The sequence below is a fragment of the Rhinopithecus roxellana genome, chromosome 15, assembly GCF_007565055.1.
Source record: "Rhinopithecus roxellana isolate Shanxi Qingling chromosome 15, ASM756505v1, whole genome shotgun sequence".
Lineage (NCBI taxonomy): Eukaryota > Metazoa > Chordata > Mammalia > Primates > Cercopithecidae > Rhinopithecus > Rhinopithecus roxellana.
The window spans coordinates 65,715,084-65,734,062 of record NC_044563.1 but is presented as its reverse complement, the minus strand read 5'-3'; the positions used below and the strand labels follow the sequence as shown (position 1 = coordinate 65,734,062).

At 46.0% G+C, this 18,979-nt stretch overlaps 1 protein-coding gene across 2 annotated transcripts in view; it reads left to right on the top strand.

Annotated features, from left to right (window-relative positions):
* The window catches only part of NTM (neurotrimin), a 973,960-nt gene that overhangs the window by 129,977 nt on the left and 825,004 nt on the right, over nucleotides 1-18,979 (top strand). The gene's annotated exons all lie outside the window — the stretch shown is intronic.

Here is an 18,979-nt window from a genome sequence, read left to right as displayed (position 1 = left end):
TGGAGGGCTACGCAATCCTGTGCACAGGTATGGGGCTGTCCGCAGGCAGACCGGCTTCACTAGGCAGAAATAAGAAGAGAGGTTAGAGCACGAACGTGCAGGGTAGATCTGGGGAGGATAAGGTTGAGTGATGCAGTTTCCATCTGATTGTTCCTGGCTCCGCAGTAACGTAAGAAGTGAGGTCCTCACGGAGGGAGGGTTAGAGACAGCAGAGGGTAGAGGAGGGCTTCCTCTGGAGGAAAGGAGAGCAGATGCACCAGAAAAATGGACTGGGATAGTTGGGTCGTGTCAAGTCCACTTGATATTTGAGGTTATACTTTTTTTGTTTTTGGAGACAAGGTTTCACTCTGTTGCTCAGGCTGGAGTGCAGCGGCACAGTCACGGCTCACTGCAGCCTTAACCTCCTAGACTCAAGCAATTTTCCTACCTCAGCCTCCCGAATAGCCGGGGCCACAGGCACACGCCACTATCCCTGGCTATTTTTTTCCCCTTTTTTGCAGAGAGAGTCTCACTGTGTTGCTCAGGCTGGGCTCAAGTGATCCTCCTTCCCTGGCCTCCTAAAGTGTTAGGACTACAGGTGTGAGCCACCACACCCCACTGAGATTATACATTTAAACTTAAGCTAAGTGGCATGGTTGTGCATATTTCTCTAATCCATTTGGCTGCTCTATTAGAGGTGAAGTTAACTGGGGTAGGAATTAACTCAGATGCCATCACCAACCCCTACACTGACTACCTTTGTTAGGGTCACTAGTGCTTTAAGGCCAGGCAGGTCAGAGCATGAAGTCCAAAACATGGCCTTATAAGAACTGGATTCCAGAAAAGGTGCTGGTCCAGCTCCTTTGGACCCACACTCCTGAGGACTGCTCATCTAGGGCTACCTGACCCCACCAGCTTCCTCCAAGCCCCTGCTTTCTGGACACTGTGGCTTATCCCCCCACATCCCCCTGCCTCTCCCTTGGAGCCCCACCAGCCACCTCTGTCCTCCCCCTTCCTCTGTCTTGCACAGCGCACGCCTGAATTCAGCCTGTTTGGGTTGCCTGTTCCCACTCTGACTTAAGAATGCGGACCCCTTGGGTTCACGTTCCAGGGAAAACACAAACACCTCCCCTATCCTGACATGGGGATACCCTCAAATTTGGTGGCTCTCGGCTGCCCCCATCTGCCATAAATCAGATAGGACTGCAGTTACCCAGCTCAGCCCGGTAAACCCCTTGGGGCTTGGCAGGAATGGCTTTCCCGGATCGAATTTCTTGGCAGAGAATTGGAAGGGATTTAAAATAACTGAGCACACCATACCACCCGTTTCCAGCTCCAAATAGAATTTGGAGTCCATTTCACACAGCGCTGGGGTTCTCTCACCCACAGATGCTGTTACCAAAATTGTGTGTGCCGCTGCTCTGTTTGTCTCTGGGCTAGTCTACCTCGACCTGCACTGATGGCCTTTGCAAACTCTTCCTGGTCTGTGTGCTCCGTGGCCATCTGGGTGTCAGCATGCCCCCACATGTCTGTCAGCTGCCAGACTCCCTGGATCTCTGTCTACTGATTGATCTGTAAATTTCCTGCATTGTGCATCCATCAGCCATCCACCCCCTCCACTCCTCCTGCATGCACATATGCCTGCCTGCACCCCGTTCCAGCCTGATGGAAGCTTTCTGTCCTCTTTTGGCAATTGGTGGTCATGTCTCAGAATCCACAATCTGTTGATTCTTTTTGAAATCAACACACCCTCTCCTCCACACTATCTGACCTCGCTGGACAACAGGCAGAGGCTGTTAACATGAGTACTGCTCTATACCGCAGTGGGGTATACTGCAGGGGAAAGAGATGTGGTCTCAGAGTCATGAAACCTACCATCTACTTGACCATCGGGAAGTCACGAATCTCTCTGAGTCATTCTCCACATCTAAGAAATAGGGATTATATTACCTGTCCCACAGGAGTGGTTTGAGGTTTTGATGATGCCTCTGTGAAGCTCAGCTCACAGCACAAAGTAGGGATTTAAAAATGCTCTTTAATCTGCGATCTATGGTAACTACCAAACATGTAATGCTAACAACTATCATTTACTGAATAATTATTCTCACTATGTTAAGGACTTTATATATTTCATTGTGTTTAATTTTCACAAGACTTAATGACTTTGATCATCAAGGTACAGTTCCCTAAACAGCAGCATCAGCATTACCTGGGAATAGTTACAAATGTTGAATCTCAGTCTCCGTCCCCAAGCCTTTTCCATCAGAATTGGCATTTTAACAAGATTCCCATGATGTGGAAAGTGACATCCTGCCATTATTTACCCCCTTTTCACAGATGAGGAAACTGAGATCTAAACTGGGTGCCTAATTTGTCCTGGATCACACAGCTGGCAGCTGGCAAATCTAGGTTCTAAAACTGGCTTCCCAGACATCAGTCCTTCACCACCACGGCAGAGTCTGTTAATCAGTGTTCACACACGCGCACACGCTCACACCCATGAAAGGGACACGGTGGCCACTCAGCAGGTTGGGAGCCCGTGATCCGAAATGCCCAGGGTGCAGAAGACCGAACCTAGTTGAGAACTGTCTTTTCCTTTCCCAGAAGGAAGTGCAGCAGCAGGAACATCAGAATGCAGGCTTCTATTTAACTAGCTGTGTGATCTCATGCAAGTTACTTCACCTCTCTGGGCCTCTATTTCTTAGATTTACAAAGTGAGATGATTTGCCCAGATGTAACAGTGGACCTCTGTTATTGCCCTTTTGTCTTGGTGCTGACCTGTTTTGACAGTCATACCCATGAGAAGCCTGTTGGTGTTTCTGTCTGATGTCAGTTATCACTCTGGGAATGGAGTTAGGATGAGGGAGAGAGAGAAGAGGATGTAAGAGGTTGTAAGAGAATGGTTGAATTAAACCTGGCTTTGCCTAAAATGACTCATTCTCAAGCACAGACAAATCAGGGAGGCCTGTGTCAATTACTCCTTGCGATTCTTCCCGAGCCTGTTTGTGGAACTCCAGGCCCTTTCCGTACGTCATTCCGAGGGTTTTTCTCGGGAGGTTTATGGACCAAGGACCTCTGGTGCCTGAGGCTTTATGTCTGTTGGTGTGATCATCCAAACTGGGGAAGAGCCTGTAACACTCCAAATGCTGGTGCCCGAATATCTTTAATTCCTTCTGAAGGGTCGGGGTTATTTCTCCATCGGGAGCACTAATGGGATTCTAATACCCTGGCAAATGGGATTTTTTACAACTGCCATTCTGCAGTTACTGAGATGGCGTGTCGCTGGGACAGCCCTATAAATCCTGTCAACTCACTCCGAGGAGGAGGTGGCCATAGGGAGAGGTGGCTGCCTCCAGTGCTGGCGGCCTGGGGGGCCCTCTGAGGGGTGTCCAGGGTCTAGTTTTTAGGATGAGTTACTATCTTTGCCAGGGAGAGATGCTAAATCATGGGAGTGGGGCAGGGCACAGCCCCAGGGCCTCAGAGGAGCCACAGGAGTTTGATGGGAAGGAGGAGGCAGGCCCCTGGGAAAAGTGCTCTTCACTTCCTCTCCTTTTGCAGTTTGGTTTTCTAAGACCTCTGTCTCTGAGGGCTCGTGGACACAAGACCCAAGGATATTTGCCAAAAGCAGGTACCTCTGTCCTTTTAAGCCCAGGGAAACAGGGCCCAGGGAAAAACTCCTGGTAGATATTAAGGAAAAGGAAAATGCAGGAGAGTCCATCTTAATGCTGGAGTTAAACTCAACGCCCCAGGGTAAAATAATTGTTCACAAAGACAGATATCTACGTAGATATCTCATGTGTAGATGGATGACTCGCTAAGCCTGGGTTCTCTGTGAAACTAGGTCTCTTATATCGGCACAGTGTTTACAGACAACCTCTCATTTTGATCACTAGAATAAATCAGAAAGATCGAAGGGGCAGATTATTTTCTTTCCATTTCAGGGATGAAAAATAACATTGCAGGCCTTAAATAACTTGTTGCAGGGAACTTTGGTTGAAATTTGCTCAGTTAATACTCAAACTCAGGATTTTGTCATTTTAAAACCCCATTTGTCCCCTCGCCTCTACGCTGCGCCGAGTCTTCCAGGAGGACGCCCGCTGATGCTCCTTTCCTCCTCAAGACCACGCTGCCTCAGATGGAAAGCTTCCCTAATGACTGATCTGAAGTTGGGGCTTTGGGATTGCTTATGGGCTGGAGGTTTCCCCAAAGACCACCCGGTTGTGGTGGCCCTCTGCATGGGCTCACTCCCAAGAACTTCGCTTTGGTCTCCCTTTACTCCGTCAGTGTTGTACGTCTGTAAATTCTCACTGGTTTTGCATTTCTTTTCCTAACTTCGGCTGTCTTCTTGTCCCAGATATAGGCAGATTCTTCCCTGGCCTTACATTGTATCAACACAATGAGCACCTCTTGTCCTTACCAGAATGTAAACTTCTTGAAGACAAATCTTAAGCAAGCAGTTGCTGAGTGAATAAGGCTTGCTTAACTAGACCCTGTGAGAGATAGGAAGACATATAAGACCCGGTTCTAGTTTTTGAGGAACTTACACATTTCCTGGTGAGACAGTTCATCTCCATACGTTAAAAATCTAAGTGATTTCTTACTGTTTTCTAGTTCTTTACCACACACAACAGTTTCACAGCAGTGTCTTAGTCCATCCTTCTATTAATCATGAGAGGAGGTTGGGGTTCTAATTATCTTCAGAGATAAGAAAATAGAGCTCAAAGAGGTAAAGGAGAACTATGTAGCTAGAAAGTTGTTTGACTAAAGGTCCACGTTCCTCAGCCCATTGCTTCAAGTAGCATAAGACTGGTAGAATAAGATGATGCCAGTTTTCATGCTATAAAGACACAGACCTCAGGGCACCAAAGCAAGAAGGAAATTACTGAGCAGAAGGATTAGAAAAGGCTTTCTAAAGGAGATGATCTCGGGGGCGGCCAGAGACCATGTTTCCCACATGTCCAGAGTTTCTTCTCTGTGTCTGAGTAGCTGAACTCCCAGTGGTGCCTATGGAGGAAAGGTCATGGGCCTGGAGGCTGCACAGCCATCATCGGGTTGAAATTTACATGTGGGATGAAGCAACACAAAGTGTCCCACTTAGGGGAAAGCTGTGTGACTCCATTTAGGAGAATGAGCTCTACACTGTGTGGTTCTTGTCACTCTCAATCCCTCTGCCTGCTTTGCAGGACATCCGCAGCAGGCTCACTACTCATCACCCTGGCTCCGTGGCCCCGTACTTCCCACCGCTTCAGCCCAGAGTGGCAGAGCATCTGCCAGGTCAAAGCAAACCCTGCTCCAAGCCCAGTAAAGCACCTATGTCTGTGTTTTCTCAGCATAAATGGAGAGTGGATGGGTCTGCTTACCAACTGCCCTTTCCTGTTTCCTAGCCATCCAAAGAAGGGGGCTTGGAGCCAGACTGATTTCAGTTCAAATCCGGCTCCAACTGTTACCTGTTACAAGACTGTGGTCAAGCTACTAACTTCTAAGTGATCAATAGCTTCAGCCTTAATTTTTAAAAAATTCTGAAAACCAATTTCTATCTGCCATATCATTTTTATGATCATTTGATGATTGTTGCTTTTAATTTTATGATCACTAGACGTTTATAAAAGTCCTGGGGGCCTTTGTAACTGGATGAACAAATGCTCAGTTCATCCTGTGGCCATCTCTGCTCATTTCCCTAGCCCTGCAGTCAATGTTTGTGCCCCAGTTGGAGTCCACTGGGTCTATGGGGGGCGCTGGTGCAGAGCTCGGCCTTCTGCCCTATCCTGGCTGGGGTGGGTCTGCACGACCTGCTGGGCCGTGGGAGGAGCTCCCTCTGCAGCAGCCAGTGCCTCTTGATTCTCTGGAAGGAGCCAGCAGCCATCTGTGTGGAAGGACAGGGCCATACTGTGTCCTAACCTTGGTTCTGCCTCCAACTTAAAGTGCGGTTTGAGGAAGTCACCCTCTCGGGAACTCCACTTCTTCAGGTTAAAAAAAAAAAAAAAAAGGATTTTGAAGAGACTAAGATCTCTTCAGGGCTGTTGTTGGCCAAATTGAGGGGGCAGTGCCCTGTGCTCCAGGCCACGTGATGAGTGGTGCTTCTAGGAGCTCATTGTACACGCCTCTGAGACCTACACCACATACAGAGGCATCTGAGCCGGGAAGCAGGTGGTTGGTACACACGGGTTCCTTGGATCAGAGCAGAAATTCAGGAGGAGCCAAGCCATCCCCTCAGGCCCGAGCCAGGCCATGAGCCCAGCAGGTAAGGCTGGGACACCAGCCAGTGGGAAGAGTGCAGCGGTGCCATGCCCTAACTGAATCAAAGTCTGGCTGCCAGAGACCCTCTGTCTTCACCTGCTGCTGGCCAGGGCTCTCGTGGGATTCATGCTATTACCCTGTCAACTCCAGCACACCCCCTCGTTTCCCTCCCTGCTTAAGAATGGTTTAAATCAGCAACGCTAGTGCCTCCAAACTTCAGTCTGAAGACTAAGGTCTCACGTAAGCTAGACTTTGGGCTTGCACTTAACAAACATAACAAAAACCCCGAGGTTATACAGATTACATGACTGAGTCCAATCTCTGCTTGGGATTGATTTTTCTCCATTCCCAACTGCAGGACACCAGAATGATGGGATTATTGTCTTGGGCAATCACACTGTGGCACCTGGCAGCTGCATCCTCCACCTCCTTTCTGTGCATACTACTAAACAGGCAACATCTAGTTCCATTCGGTCCCCAGAATCCTCAGCTCTTACAGCACAAATGGAGCCATTTTCTCAATCCCATTATAACTGGAAGCACTTTGCAAAGCCAATCTCTGTGTCAGAGGGCGACCTTTCAAAATATGAAAGCAGAAGAGCCTGCCCACACCTGGGATGGCAGGCACAGGGCCCGGCCCCTATTCTGTGGTCCAGAATTTCCAGCCATAGTGAAGCCAGAGCCACCTGCTGTCTAGACAGATCGCCATTGATACTGGAAGGGAAAAGAAACAGCGCAGGGGCTAGACAGGTGAGCACCCACTCAAGTACCGAGACCGCAAGTTCCAAACTGCATATTCCACTTGCTAATTCCAGGCCTAATCACCAAAGCTCTCCTGGGGGAGGATCTGCGTGGACCATGAGCCTTGGGGACACGAGTGGATGAAACTGCTTGACTTCTTGTGTGCCAGTGGGTGCATGCCCATTGCAGCGTGTACTGAACTGATTATGGAAAAATCATTTTTGAATTGGTTCATTTGTCTCGTTTGTTCACTTTCTGAATAGATTTAAAATCTCTGTCCATGTCCTTGCTGCCGGCTCCTACTGCAAGGCCTCGGTAGACCATGTCTGCTCCCCTTGCTCTGTGCTGCCCTTGCTCCACCAGCCCAGGCAGGAGCTGTCCTCAAACCAGAGCCTGGAGACAGGCACATGTGATCTCACCTGGATGGAAAGCCCACAGGCTGACTCCCACAGCTGGGTGTCTCCTGGAGGATTCCCACCCACCAGGGTAGAAGCCAAAGTCAAATGCTGGGGCTGTGCTCCTCTCTCTCTACTGCCCTCAGTTTCTCTCAGCTGGGATTCTCCTGTTCCTCCTATAGCAGACTCAGCCCAGTTCTAAGTTCCTGAGCTGATGGCAACAGGGAGGGATGGAGAAAACAGAGCAGGCCGTGGGATCCTCTCCCAGCCCCAGCATGTGCTGGCTGGGCCACAGGATGCTTGGCTCTTTCGCCTCCATTCTCTCATCTCCTTAGCCACCTTCCAGACCAGGATCCACAAAGAGAGTGCAGGGAGACCCCCAGACACTTGTGTGGTTCCTGAAGGGACAGCCCCATGCCCCCCACCCTCTCCCTGTCTTTGCTTAAAGTTGCTTCTGCAAAGTTTTTCCTCCCTTCGTCAAGATCAGTGGCTCAATTTAGCATTCGATTATTCAGCCCTGCTCTCGGCACCACTGAGATCTTGGGACATTCCCTCTCATTCTTCCCAGGCTCCTCTTCTCCAGCTGCACTCAATACCTTGTTTTGCTCCGTGACTGTCATTTCAGCCTGTGACGCTGCATCCTCTTCACATTCTCCAGGAAGGCTCCATGGTTCTCCGTCTCTGAGCATCACAAGCGGCGCCATGTGAATGCATAAGCTGTGACCCCTTCAGTAGCTGCGGGCCTGAACCCAAAGTGCAAAGCGAGATCAATTCTTTCCACCAGTAGATCCTGCTTTCCAGACAAAACAATATAAACTATCATTGCTGTTGCCAGGAAGCCTCCCTTTACCCACAGGTTGGAGGAGACATTGTGTCAAGCCCTCAGAGTGGGAGTTACAGGCTCGGCACCCATCCTCAGGGTTTCCCATAGGAGACATCCAAGAGGTCCACAGACCACGGAGATGGCCAAGCCAGCTAGACCAGAAATACTGACTAAAGATAGAAAAAAAAAGTCCTTTGAAAACAAGTCAAGGTCAGCTCCTCCCTGAGCCTGTGACATGAGGGGAAGGTGCAGCAATTTCGTTTGTTGGAGACAGGATTAAGGACTGAGAGCGGCTTCCTTCCCAAGTCCTTCTTCCACTGTCAGACATAGGGAAGACAGAATGAAAAGACTGATATGAAAGTGCTTTGAACTTTTTTAGGCTCAAAGGAGCTTTAAGGATCTAAAGTATTATGATTATCTTTTAGCAGTGTGATAATATTGATTATACAGGGCCCTGGTGAGTTGTCTCTGGCTATATCCGCAGAGTCCTTGGGAGCTGAAAATATTTATAAGTATTGTTGTGTAAAGGTCCCTGGCAGACTGAGATTCAGAAGGAGGTTTATAAAGGTGGTGCAAGGCCCTGAGGTTAAGTTTTATCTTAATTATGTGTTGGGAAGTGGCTTTCCAGGGTCACAGCCCTGGGGGTAGAGAAGCAAATGTCCCTTCCCAGCAGACCCTCGCCCTCCTGACAAAAGCATACTCTGTGTCATCTTTACCTTGGCTTCTGCCTCTGGAATTTATGCTTCTAAGTCTCGGCCTCAGGCTTCACCAGGAGAAATTATTATTAATGATAATAATGTTAAGTCAGCTGACAGCATCGCCAATGTCCCATGGGAGAAAGCATAAGAAAATTGCCTCTCACATAAACACTTTCTGCTACAGCTGCTGAAGTGGGAAGAGCACAGATTTCAGAGTCAGAGAAAATGGAGTGCCGGTACCCCCCCGATATGTCCAGTCTCTGGCTACGCCCTTGACTTTTCTAAGTCTCAAGTTCCTTATCTGCAAATGTAGGTAATGCAAATATCTACTTCACAGTGTTGTAAAATTCCAAGGAGAAGGAACATTCAGCTGACTGCCCAGCACGTAATGGCCGTCAAGCGACATTATGTATTATTAATATTGGTCTTATTGGCAGTCTTTGAAAAGCCTCAGAGTCACCTCTTAGCAATTTTGAAAGGCAGATAAGGGAGCCCACCCCCGAGATGAATAGATCAGAATCTTTAGGAAGGTGGGATTCAGGTGTCTACATTTTCCTTACTGTGTTACGCGTTACTTTTTAAAAACAATTAAATTTGTTTAGGAAGGTGGAATTCAGGCGTCTGTATTTTCCTTACTGTGTTACGCGTTACTTTTTAAAAACAATTAAATTTGTTTTGTGATTGATTGATTGATTTTTTGGACAGGGTCTCATTCTTTCTCCCAGACTGGAGTGCAGTGATGCAATTTTGGGTCACTGCAGCCTGAACTCCCAGGCTCAAGCAATCCTCCCACCTCAGCCTCCCAAGTTGCTGAGACTACAGCTCCCTACAGGTCCATGCTACCACTTCTGACTAAGTTTTATATTCTTTTTGTAGAGTTGGGGTTTCTCTATGTTAGCCATGCTGGTATTGAACTCCTAAGGCTCAAACGATCCTCCTGTCTTGGCTTCCCAAGATGCTGGGATTACAGGCATGAGCCACCACGCCTGGCCTTGTATTTTATATATATACATAAAGAGAGAGGGAAAGAGACAAGGTCTTGCTCTGTCACTCAGGCTAGAGTGCATGGTGTGATCACAGCACACTGTAGCCTTGACCTCTTGGGCACAAGTGATCCTCCTGCCTCAACCTCCAGAGTAGCTGGAACTACTACCAGCGTGTGCCGCTATGCCTAAGTTTTATAAAATTGTGTGTGGAGATGGGGTTTCTGTATGTTGCCCTGGCTGGTCTCAAACTTCTGGGTTCAAGCAGTCCTCCCACTTTGGCTTCCCAAAGTGTTGGGATTATAGGCTTGAGCCACTGCACGCAGTGAGTGTTACTTCTGATTCTGGATTTGTACCAAGAATCAGAACCACTTGGCCTCACCCACAGTGTTTGCGAGGCTGCATGTAGATGATGCTTGCCAGTTACTTAGAGTGGTGCCCAGCACTCAGCTTGGGGAAATGGTGGTATTAGAGAATGTTCTGGGAGCCCAGTCCTCTGCCTGTGGTAAATGGCCTTTCCTGCCTCCATGTGAGCATTTAATCACCTGTGGAAGCAACTTGGTGCTCTGTATCCTCCCCCAACATGAACATGAGCCCTTACGTGTTGGGGGTAATTGAAGGTGAACTATGAAGCCGGATGGACACCCCTGTCCAGAAAACAAGTAACCAATGAGGTAGGAGTTCTACATAAGCTCAAGGCAAGAACTGTACAGATCATTTTCTGCTGGTGCTAGGGACATTATTTTAGGAACGCGTGATTCTGGCCTTGGAAGCCAACCCTGGTTCAAAGCAATAACTCACACGTAATAAACTGACGGAGTTATGACCCTAGGATCAGAGATTTTCTCTCGCTCATTTGGCTACTTTGGCTGCATCAGGTGTTTAAGTGTGAAATGTTCTATGAGAAATGTTTCAGGGAGATTGTACATATCAAGCTTCCTGTGAATGCCCAGCCTAATCTACAGTCATTTTTGTTAAATTAACAGATGTACTACCATGGTAAGGCTGGAAAATGAGTGCATTCTCTGCTTCTAGGTGGAGAAATAGTCACAAAGATAAGGCTTTTGCACGTGGACTTATATGGAATTAGGGTTTAGAAAATATAAACAACTTGCTAAACTTTGTCACTTTTCCAATGAGCTAAATGGAATTTATTCATCCCCTTAATAATGATGTGTACTTTTTGGGGTTTTAAAAGTAAATATACTAGCTATAGAGAAAGCGTTGCTTGAGTGAATGGATGTACTCTAATCAATGTTTTATTTCTGAAGTATGCTTTTAATTTCTCAGAGTGCTTTTACATATATTATTTGATTTACAGAAGGGTCCTGTGTAGCAGAGAAGCAGGTATTATGTAATTCCTATATTCTATACATAGAACAGATGTTTAGGTTATTAATTCAGGGGTGCATAGTAGCATTTCTAGGGCTTCTGAATTCAGTCTTCTGAATCTCAAACCTGTGCCCTCTGTGCAAGTTGACCCTGACCCTTTTCTTTTTATTTTTTTTATTTTTATGAGATGGAGTTTCACTCTTGTTGCCCAGCCTGGAGTGCAGTGGCGTGATCTCAGCTCACTGCAATCTCTGCCTCCTGTGTTCAAGAGAGTCTCCTGCCTCAGCCTCCCAAGTAGCTGGGAATACAGGCACGTGCCAGCACGGCTGGCTAATTTTTCCAGTAGAGACAGGGTTTCGCCAAGTTGGCCAGGTCAGTTTCGAACTCCTGACCTGAGGTAATCCACCCACCTGGGCCTCCCAAAGTCTTGGGATTACAGGCATGAGTCACCATACCTGGCCCCCTGACCCTTTTGAAAAGTTACACCCCTATTATGAGAAAATATGTATTGTATTAATTGGGCAGTGGAGGTGGAAGACTGGAAAAGCATAAAAGTGTTTCTTGTGTGACTGCTCAGAGCGAAGGTTGTTTCTTTGTCTCTGTCTCTCTCTATTTCCATCTCATCCTTAATGGTAAAGAATCTTTGTGCATCCTCTTGGGCTGTTTTAAGTGGTTTCCATAGTAGATACAGGCCCACTTTAGATTGCATTTCAAGGTTGGTTGCTGGAGCAGGAAAAGTGAATATGGCATATAGAGTGGCTATCTCTACTGATACAGCAAGACGGGCATGGGGGAAGGGTCACCATTGAGAGTGGCCCTAGGCATGCTTCAAGGAAGAACACACAGCCTGATTGGGAAGTCTTTCCCAGTTTTGCAGCAGACTTGAATCTTTTGGGTGTGATCACAATGTCTGGCTTCTTGTTGTCTATGCTGCGTGCAAGGTCTGAGCTGCTGATTGGGTCTCATTTTATAGAAATCCCAATCATGACCTCCAAATGGATGCTTGATTGTGTCTACACCCAAGACATTGGCAAAAGATTCTGAATAATGTGTGGAAAATTCAGAATCTGGCTGCCTGAATCACATGCGAAACAAAGACTCCAGGGTCCCTGTACTGGGGACCACAAACTCAGAAACTCCCTTTCCCTTTTGCTGTCACCTCCATCCTTGTTTATGGCACGGCCTGACTAGCAGCACTGAGTGCATCCCAACGTTATAATTACAAGAGGAATCATTATGAGGCAAAACAATATGCAGGCTGGAAAATGGGGGAGCAGAGGCCTGAGTCCTGCTTCTTTCTGCTTACTTGTCAAATCCTGTATCTCAGATACGCCCTTTCCACAGCCTTCCTAATTGATGGCCCAAGCATCACCCCCTTTTTTTTTTTTTTTTTTAAGCTGGTAAGTGTGGAATCCAGACTCTGGTTAGTTTCTTCTTTGTGTCTGCTCTGGCTCAGGCAGAATAGCCTTCTAGTCCTCAGCATGGTCCTTGAAGAGACGTCACAAGATTCCTATACCTGGATTGACCTGCCTTCAGACGTTGGATCTAACTAGTTCATTTTCCAGCCAGCCCCCGCTCTTTTGAACTTCCCTTGCTTGCTTTCTCATGAGAAAAGGGACCCACCCCTCCCTCTAACTGAGATACCCAATGTTGCATGGTCCATCTGTACCACTCAGTATTCTGGATATCAGCTTAGCCTTTCGAATTAGCACTAACGCAAACATCCTCATTTACATGGAATGCACAGAAGGTGACATTCTGTCTGTAACAATAGGTTATAATTATCATGTCTCTCATTTGTATTCCATTTTACAGCTTCTTGAATTGTTTTCACACACATTACCCCATTTGATTATCCTCAGAGTGTTGAGAGGTAGGCAAATATTCTTTCATTCCTTCACTCACCAAATATTGATTGAGGGGCTGGGGAAGCTAAGATGATGAAGACAGGCAGGCATGATCCTTGTCCTGGTGGAGCTTATATTCTAGACAAAATGGATTTTGATTTGACAGCGAAACGGAGGCTCAGGGAAGTTAAAAGACTCGAGTCACCCATGCAGTAAGTGCAAGAATGGGGACTGGAACCTGGATCTTCAGATGCATATCCCAGGGCTCCCTCTCAGTCTCCTTGCTGTTTCTCAGAGGAGGCAGGAAGTCCTCATTCTGCACATGGGCTGTAGTTCAGAAGTCTTTTTTTAAGCTGAGTACTTAGAATTCAGTACACATTTTCCCATAGAAATTATGTTATAAATGGTTACTATGCTACAAGGCCATCCAACAAAAGCCCAGTTAACCCATTGAACCCATAATGTAGCTGAAGCATGCTATTAATAGGACAGTTCCTTCCACTGCTACACCATTGGGGAGGAATTTCATTGGACTCATTCAAAATTGATGCTGTGTGAATAAAATCACTCTTTGGCCTTTGGATTTCCTCAGCGACTCACTGGAGGCATGACACTGTGCCGGTGTAAGGGGCTCTCTTTTCTCCATTTGTGTACTTTCCTCATCTTTTCTGCTTTCTCTCTTTCTGTATGTGTTGCAAGAAGCTAATGTGTATAGGCACCAGGCTTCATTTGTATGGATTGCATGCTATTAAATGAGTAAGTGCTTGTCTGGCTTCAGGACAAATATATGGCTGTTTCCATAGATACCCGACCTTAATAACTAATTAGGACAACAACACATTTTCCAAAGCCTATTTCAGGGCATCTCAGATATAGCATCTGCAAATGTCCTGTATTGTAGGTATATTTTTCGTTTTATTTCTCTGTAGTAGTATCAATAAATATACTATAATGCCTTTAATAGAGACTAAATGAATAGAAACAAGGAGTTTTGCTTTGTGATGTCTTGAAGTAGTGCTAGATAAATAGATTATGCCTCACCTGCACTTCTGAACAAGAATCAGATGCACTCCCCTCAGGGCCACTTCATGAGGAGAAGCTGTGGATTTCAAATTGAGAGCCAGGGGACATATCTCTTCTCTCTTGTTCCCTTCCACTGCCCTCTTCTCTCATTTGAGGCTTCACCGGGACCTAGAACCTGCTTGGCAGAGAGCTGTGGAGTTAGTTATGACCAACCCAACTCTTCTTTGCTTTTAGGTCTTCACAGGAGGCTGCATCTTTAGTTTTATTTCTGGGTTAGTACCTAAGAGGTGGTGAATAGAGTCTTAACTTCTATCCTCATCAACAGTTGCATTTTAGAATCACCAGATAATAAAACATCACATTTCTAAGTGACCTAGAATTCCATTAGTGCTGGTAAATAAGGGACTTCCAATAATAATTATATATATTAAGGATCTAGTACATGGAGGCATAGTTCTAGGTTCTTTATAAAGATTATTTTAAGTTCACCTGATAATCAGATATTAAAACTTTTGAGACATTATCAATAAAGATATTATCAATTTTAAGATACACTAAGTTGAAAAGTTTAAGTGATTTGTCTAAGATCAAAAAGATTATAAGTGGTAGAGCTGGGTCTTGGAACCAGGAGTCCATTGGGTTGCATTGCACCAAGAAGTTCAAAGGACTCTGGGAAACAACAAATGTGTCATCTCTTTGATGTCTGTCCACCACATTTCAGTGGTGTCCAGGATAGCCATGCAGTTTGATTTACAAGCATCCTTAGATCCTGACCCTTTCTTAGAAACTTGGGGAGCAGGAAGAGCTTTTTAAAAATCCTTCCAAATACAATTGATCTATGATGGTTAACTTTGATTCTATCCTTTGTGTCTCATGACAGCTGCCAGTCATTGTTGGCATGAAATGGATTCTTACTTTATCTGTATGACTTAGAAGCTTTATATATATACTACTCTTAAAAGAAAAAAAAAAATCTCCAAAACCTACCTACTCAGCCCTCTTCCTTTCAAGTACATATGTCTTAGTCCATTTTGGTGTTTCTATAAAGGAATAACTTGAGGTTGAGTAATTTATAAATAGAAGAGGTTTATTTGGCTCATGATTCTGTAGGCTGTACAAGAAGCATGGCATCAGTACTGGCTTCTGTTGAGGCCTCGGGAAGCTTCCAATCATGATGGAAGGGGAAGGGAAACCAGTGTGCAGAGATCACAGGTAAGAATGAGGAAGCAAGAGAAAGAAGGAAGGTGCTTGGCCGGGCGTGGTGGCTCATGCCTGTAATCCTAGCACTTTGGGAGGCTGAGGCTGGTGGATCACGAGGTCAGGAGTTTGAGACCAGCCTAGCCAATATGGTGAAACCCCATCTCTACTGAAAATTAGCCGGGCGTGGTAGTGCGTGCCTGTAGTCCCAGCTACTTGGGAAGCTGAGGCAGAAGAATTGCTGAAACCCAGGAGGTGGAGGTTGCAGTGAGCCAAGATTGTGCCACTGCACTCCAGCCTGGGTGACAGAGTGAGACTCCATCTCAAAAAAGAAGAAGGAGAAGGAGAAGGAAGAAAGAAGAAAGGAGACAGAAGCAGCAGCAGCAGCAGCAGCAGCAGCAGCAGCAGCTGCAGCTGCAGCAGCTGCAGCAAGGTGCCAGGCTTTTTTTAATGACCAGCCTGTAGGGGACTCTTGTGGGAACACCAAGAACTCATTACTGTGAGGACACCACCAAAACATTCAAGAGGGATCCACCTTCATAACCCAAACACCTCCCATTAAGCTCCCCTTCCACACTGAGGATCACATTTTAACGTGAGGTTTGGAGGGTCAGCTGTCCAAACTAGAGCAGCATTCCAAAAGGACTTTGTGCATACATGAGTTGAAATGTGCTGCCCTGTCCTCAGAATGTAATTAAGACCCCCTGTTTCCATTCCTCTCTATTAACTGCTTCCCATTTTGTAATTGCTGAAGACCTTTGTGCCTGAATTTTTCATAAACTCATGTTTCTCTCATTTCTAATATAATAATAGGTCAAACATCCCTTGAAATTATAAGCAAATTAAAATTTAAATTGACGTGATTTATATGAAAGGATCGCCAGGCAGATATATGAAAAGACTACATTGGGAAGTGACTCTGGGTTCCTGGATTAGAGAGATGTGTAATTTTATGACTGCTAATCACCCTCATCAATGTATGTTAATTTACTGCTTGGGTCATCCGAGATCTCTTCCCCTCCCAGACTTAGCATCCCCGGCTGACTTTTGAGTGAGTTCAAATTTCCTTGGGACCATTGATTACTGCAATTACTGGGAGAATGAGAAAAGATTTTGGAGAACGAAGTCAAGCCCTGTACGCTCTCATTTGGCTCGTAAGTCAGGTGACCAAATGCATTGCTAACAATATTTGCAGAACAACAGAAAGAAAAATCCTCCTTGTTGATATTTGTGGTATTTCATTTTTAGCTAATGTAAGTCTAGAAATAAAACAAAATGGTCTGCTGAGATCTTTACTGATATGTATTTCATAACAACCACTGCGCAATTCACGGTTGAATTGATGAGCTATCAGGGTTATGTGTTTCTGTAAAACAGAGACCATCTACCTTGGAAAAGCTTTCTCCAGGGAAACAGACCTGTTGGAGCTAAATCAAAACAAGATTAAAGTGTGATTAAAGTGCTGCAAATACAACCTACGTGGAAAGGTTGGAAGAACTGGGATTATTTAACCTGGGACAGAAAAGCTGCAAAGAGATTTCAGGAAAACTTCAAGTGTCCAAAACCGTGACTCCACTCAGCGCTTTCCTCAGCCTCCACAGAGTATAGAGCAGGAAACATGATCTTAAGCTATATTATTCGGGATTTAGGTCAGTCAATGGCCTTCAAACCCCAGCTGCTGCACGTTAAAATCACTTAGCAGCCACTTAAAACATGCTAATGCCTGGGTTCTACCCTAGACTAATGAATATCCAGAGGTGACATACAAGCATTAGTATTTCTTAAAAGCTCTGCTGGTGATTTTAATGTGTAGCCAGAGATACGAGCTACTGGGCTAACTAAAGGAAAAAATTTCCTGACCACACGTGCGTCAGAAACATGAAAGCATCTACCAATGTTTTTAAAATCTGAATGCCTCATATTTGAGATGGATTGGTTGTGGTTGTACCAGCTGACTTCCTATCCCTTTTTCTGGATTGGCCATTCTTTCTGCTAACTGGCCAGGGAGCATGAGATCACAGAGAGTATCTCAGGGTAGATTCTAGAAAGATATTTGCTGAATGAATGAGTGAATAAATAAATGAATGTCAAGAGAACTTCTAGGACTTTAGCTGACAGTTTGTAATACTAGTTGTCAGAGGTGGGTTTTGAGAATGGCTTCCCAAGAGCAAATGATGGTTAAAGTAAGAAAGTGTCACCAGATTTTATGATTCAAAAATACCAGCTAAACTTTTTCATAACAAAAAATAGTAAAGATAGAAGTCAGAATTCAAAAGTGAACAAGGAAGGCAGTAGTGTAGAAGTGTTGGTAGTGTATGTTGATCACTCCTTTATGAAGTTTAGAAGAAAAGGAAGGTTCAGGGGCGGTGGCTCACGCCTTTAATCCCAGCACTTTGGGAGGCCGAAGTGGGCGGATCACTTAAGGTCAGGAGTTCAGGACCAGCCTGGCCAACATGGTGAAAACCCCATCTCTACTAAAAACACAAAATTTAGCCAGGTGTGTGGCACATGCCTGTCATATCAGATACTCAGGAAGCTGAGACAGGAGAATAGCTTGAACCCAGGAGGTGGAGGTTGTAGTGTAGTGAGCCGAGCCACTGCACTCTAGTCTGGGTGACAGAGCTAGACTCCATCTCAAGAAAAAAAAAAGAAGAAGAAGAAAAGGAGGAAGAGACATTCAGGTACACCTGGAAGTGAAAGAAATCTCTGTGCAGTTTGAAAATAGGAAGTGGGGTGGGCAGGGGGAGTAAGATGCTGAACAGGGTAGCATAGCTGAAGGAGGAAGACTCCAGAGGAGACAAGGTTGAGAACACTGCAGAGGACTTCTTGCCATAATTCAGCAATAATTCAGGGAGTGTGCCTTTGGTCTACTTAGCTTCTATTGTGTAACAAACCATCCTGATTTGTGGATGGGGAATTTGGGCAGAACTCAGCTTGGTGATCCTCCCACTCCATGTGGTCTCAGTTAGGCCTAGCAGTGACATTCAGCTAGTGACTGAGGGCTGGTCTGGGGGATCCAAGGCACCTTCGCTTTCATGCCTTGCTGCTGTGGAAGGCCATGCCCACACGGGCTCCTTCTTGTCTTGTGGAGTCTCCAGATGTTTCTATACAATCTTTCCAGTAGGAATGCTGGGTCTTCAGTGGCAGCATCAGACTCCAAAAGACCAAGGTGGGGGCTCTAGGTCCTCCCAGGTTGCGCCTGGTGCTGACGTGTGATCCCTTCTGCTGCACTCTGTTGGTCTAGCAAGGCACCAAGCCCAGCCCAGACTCAGAGGGAGGGGAAATGGAATCCACCTCTCAGCGACAAGACTATGAAATAACTCATAGTTGTCTTTAATCCACCAGGATCATGCTCTAGAAAAAAAAGATGAGCACAGAAGAACAGTTTTGAAGTAGAAAATAGTAAAAGTGACTAACCATAGCCACTGGATTAACCAACTAATCTTGAACTGTTTTCTCATCTGTAAAGTGTGGTTCATGGTAAGACCTGCCTGAGTCTGAGACGGGGTTTTCCAGGAGACGGAATCTGAGACATAATTTAGCAAATAAGTTGTTGATTGGGGAGTGACCTTGAAATCAGCACCTGTGGAAAGGTGGATGAGGAAGCAGGAATGAACACAGGGACAATTCAGACGATGATACTGATCAGTGGCGGCCGGGAGCAGCCCCACAGGGAGGGCTGGAGTGAGGGTGACCTGACCCTTTGGGCCCTTGGGTTCTCTGA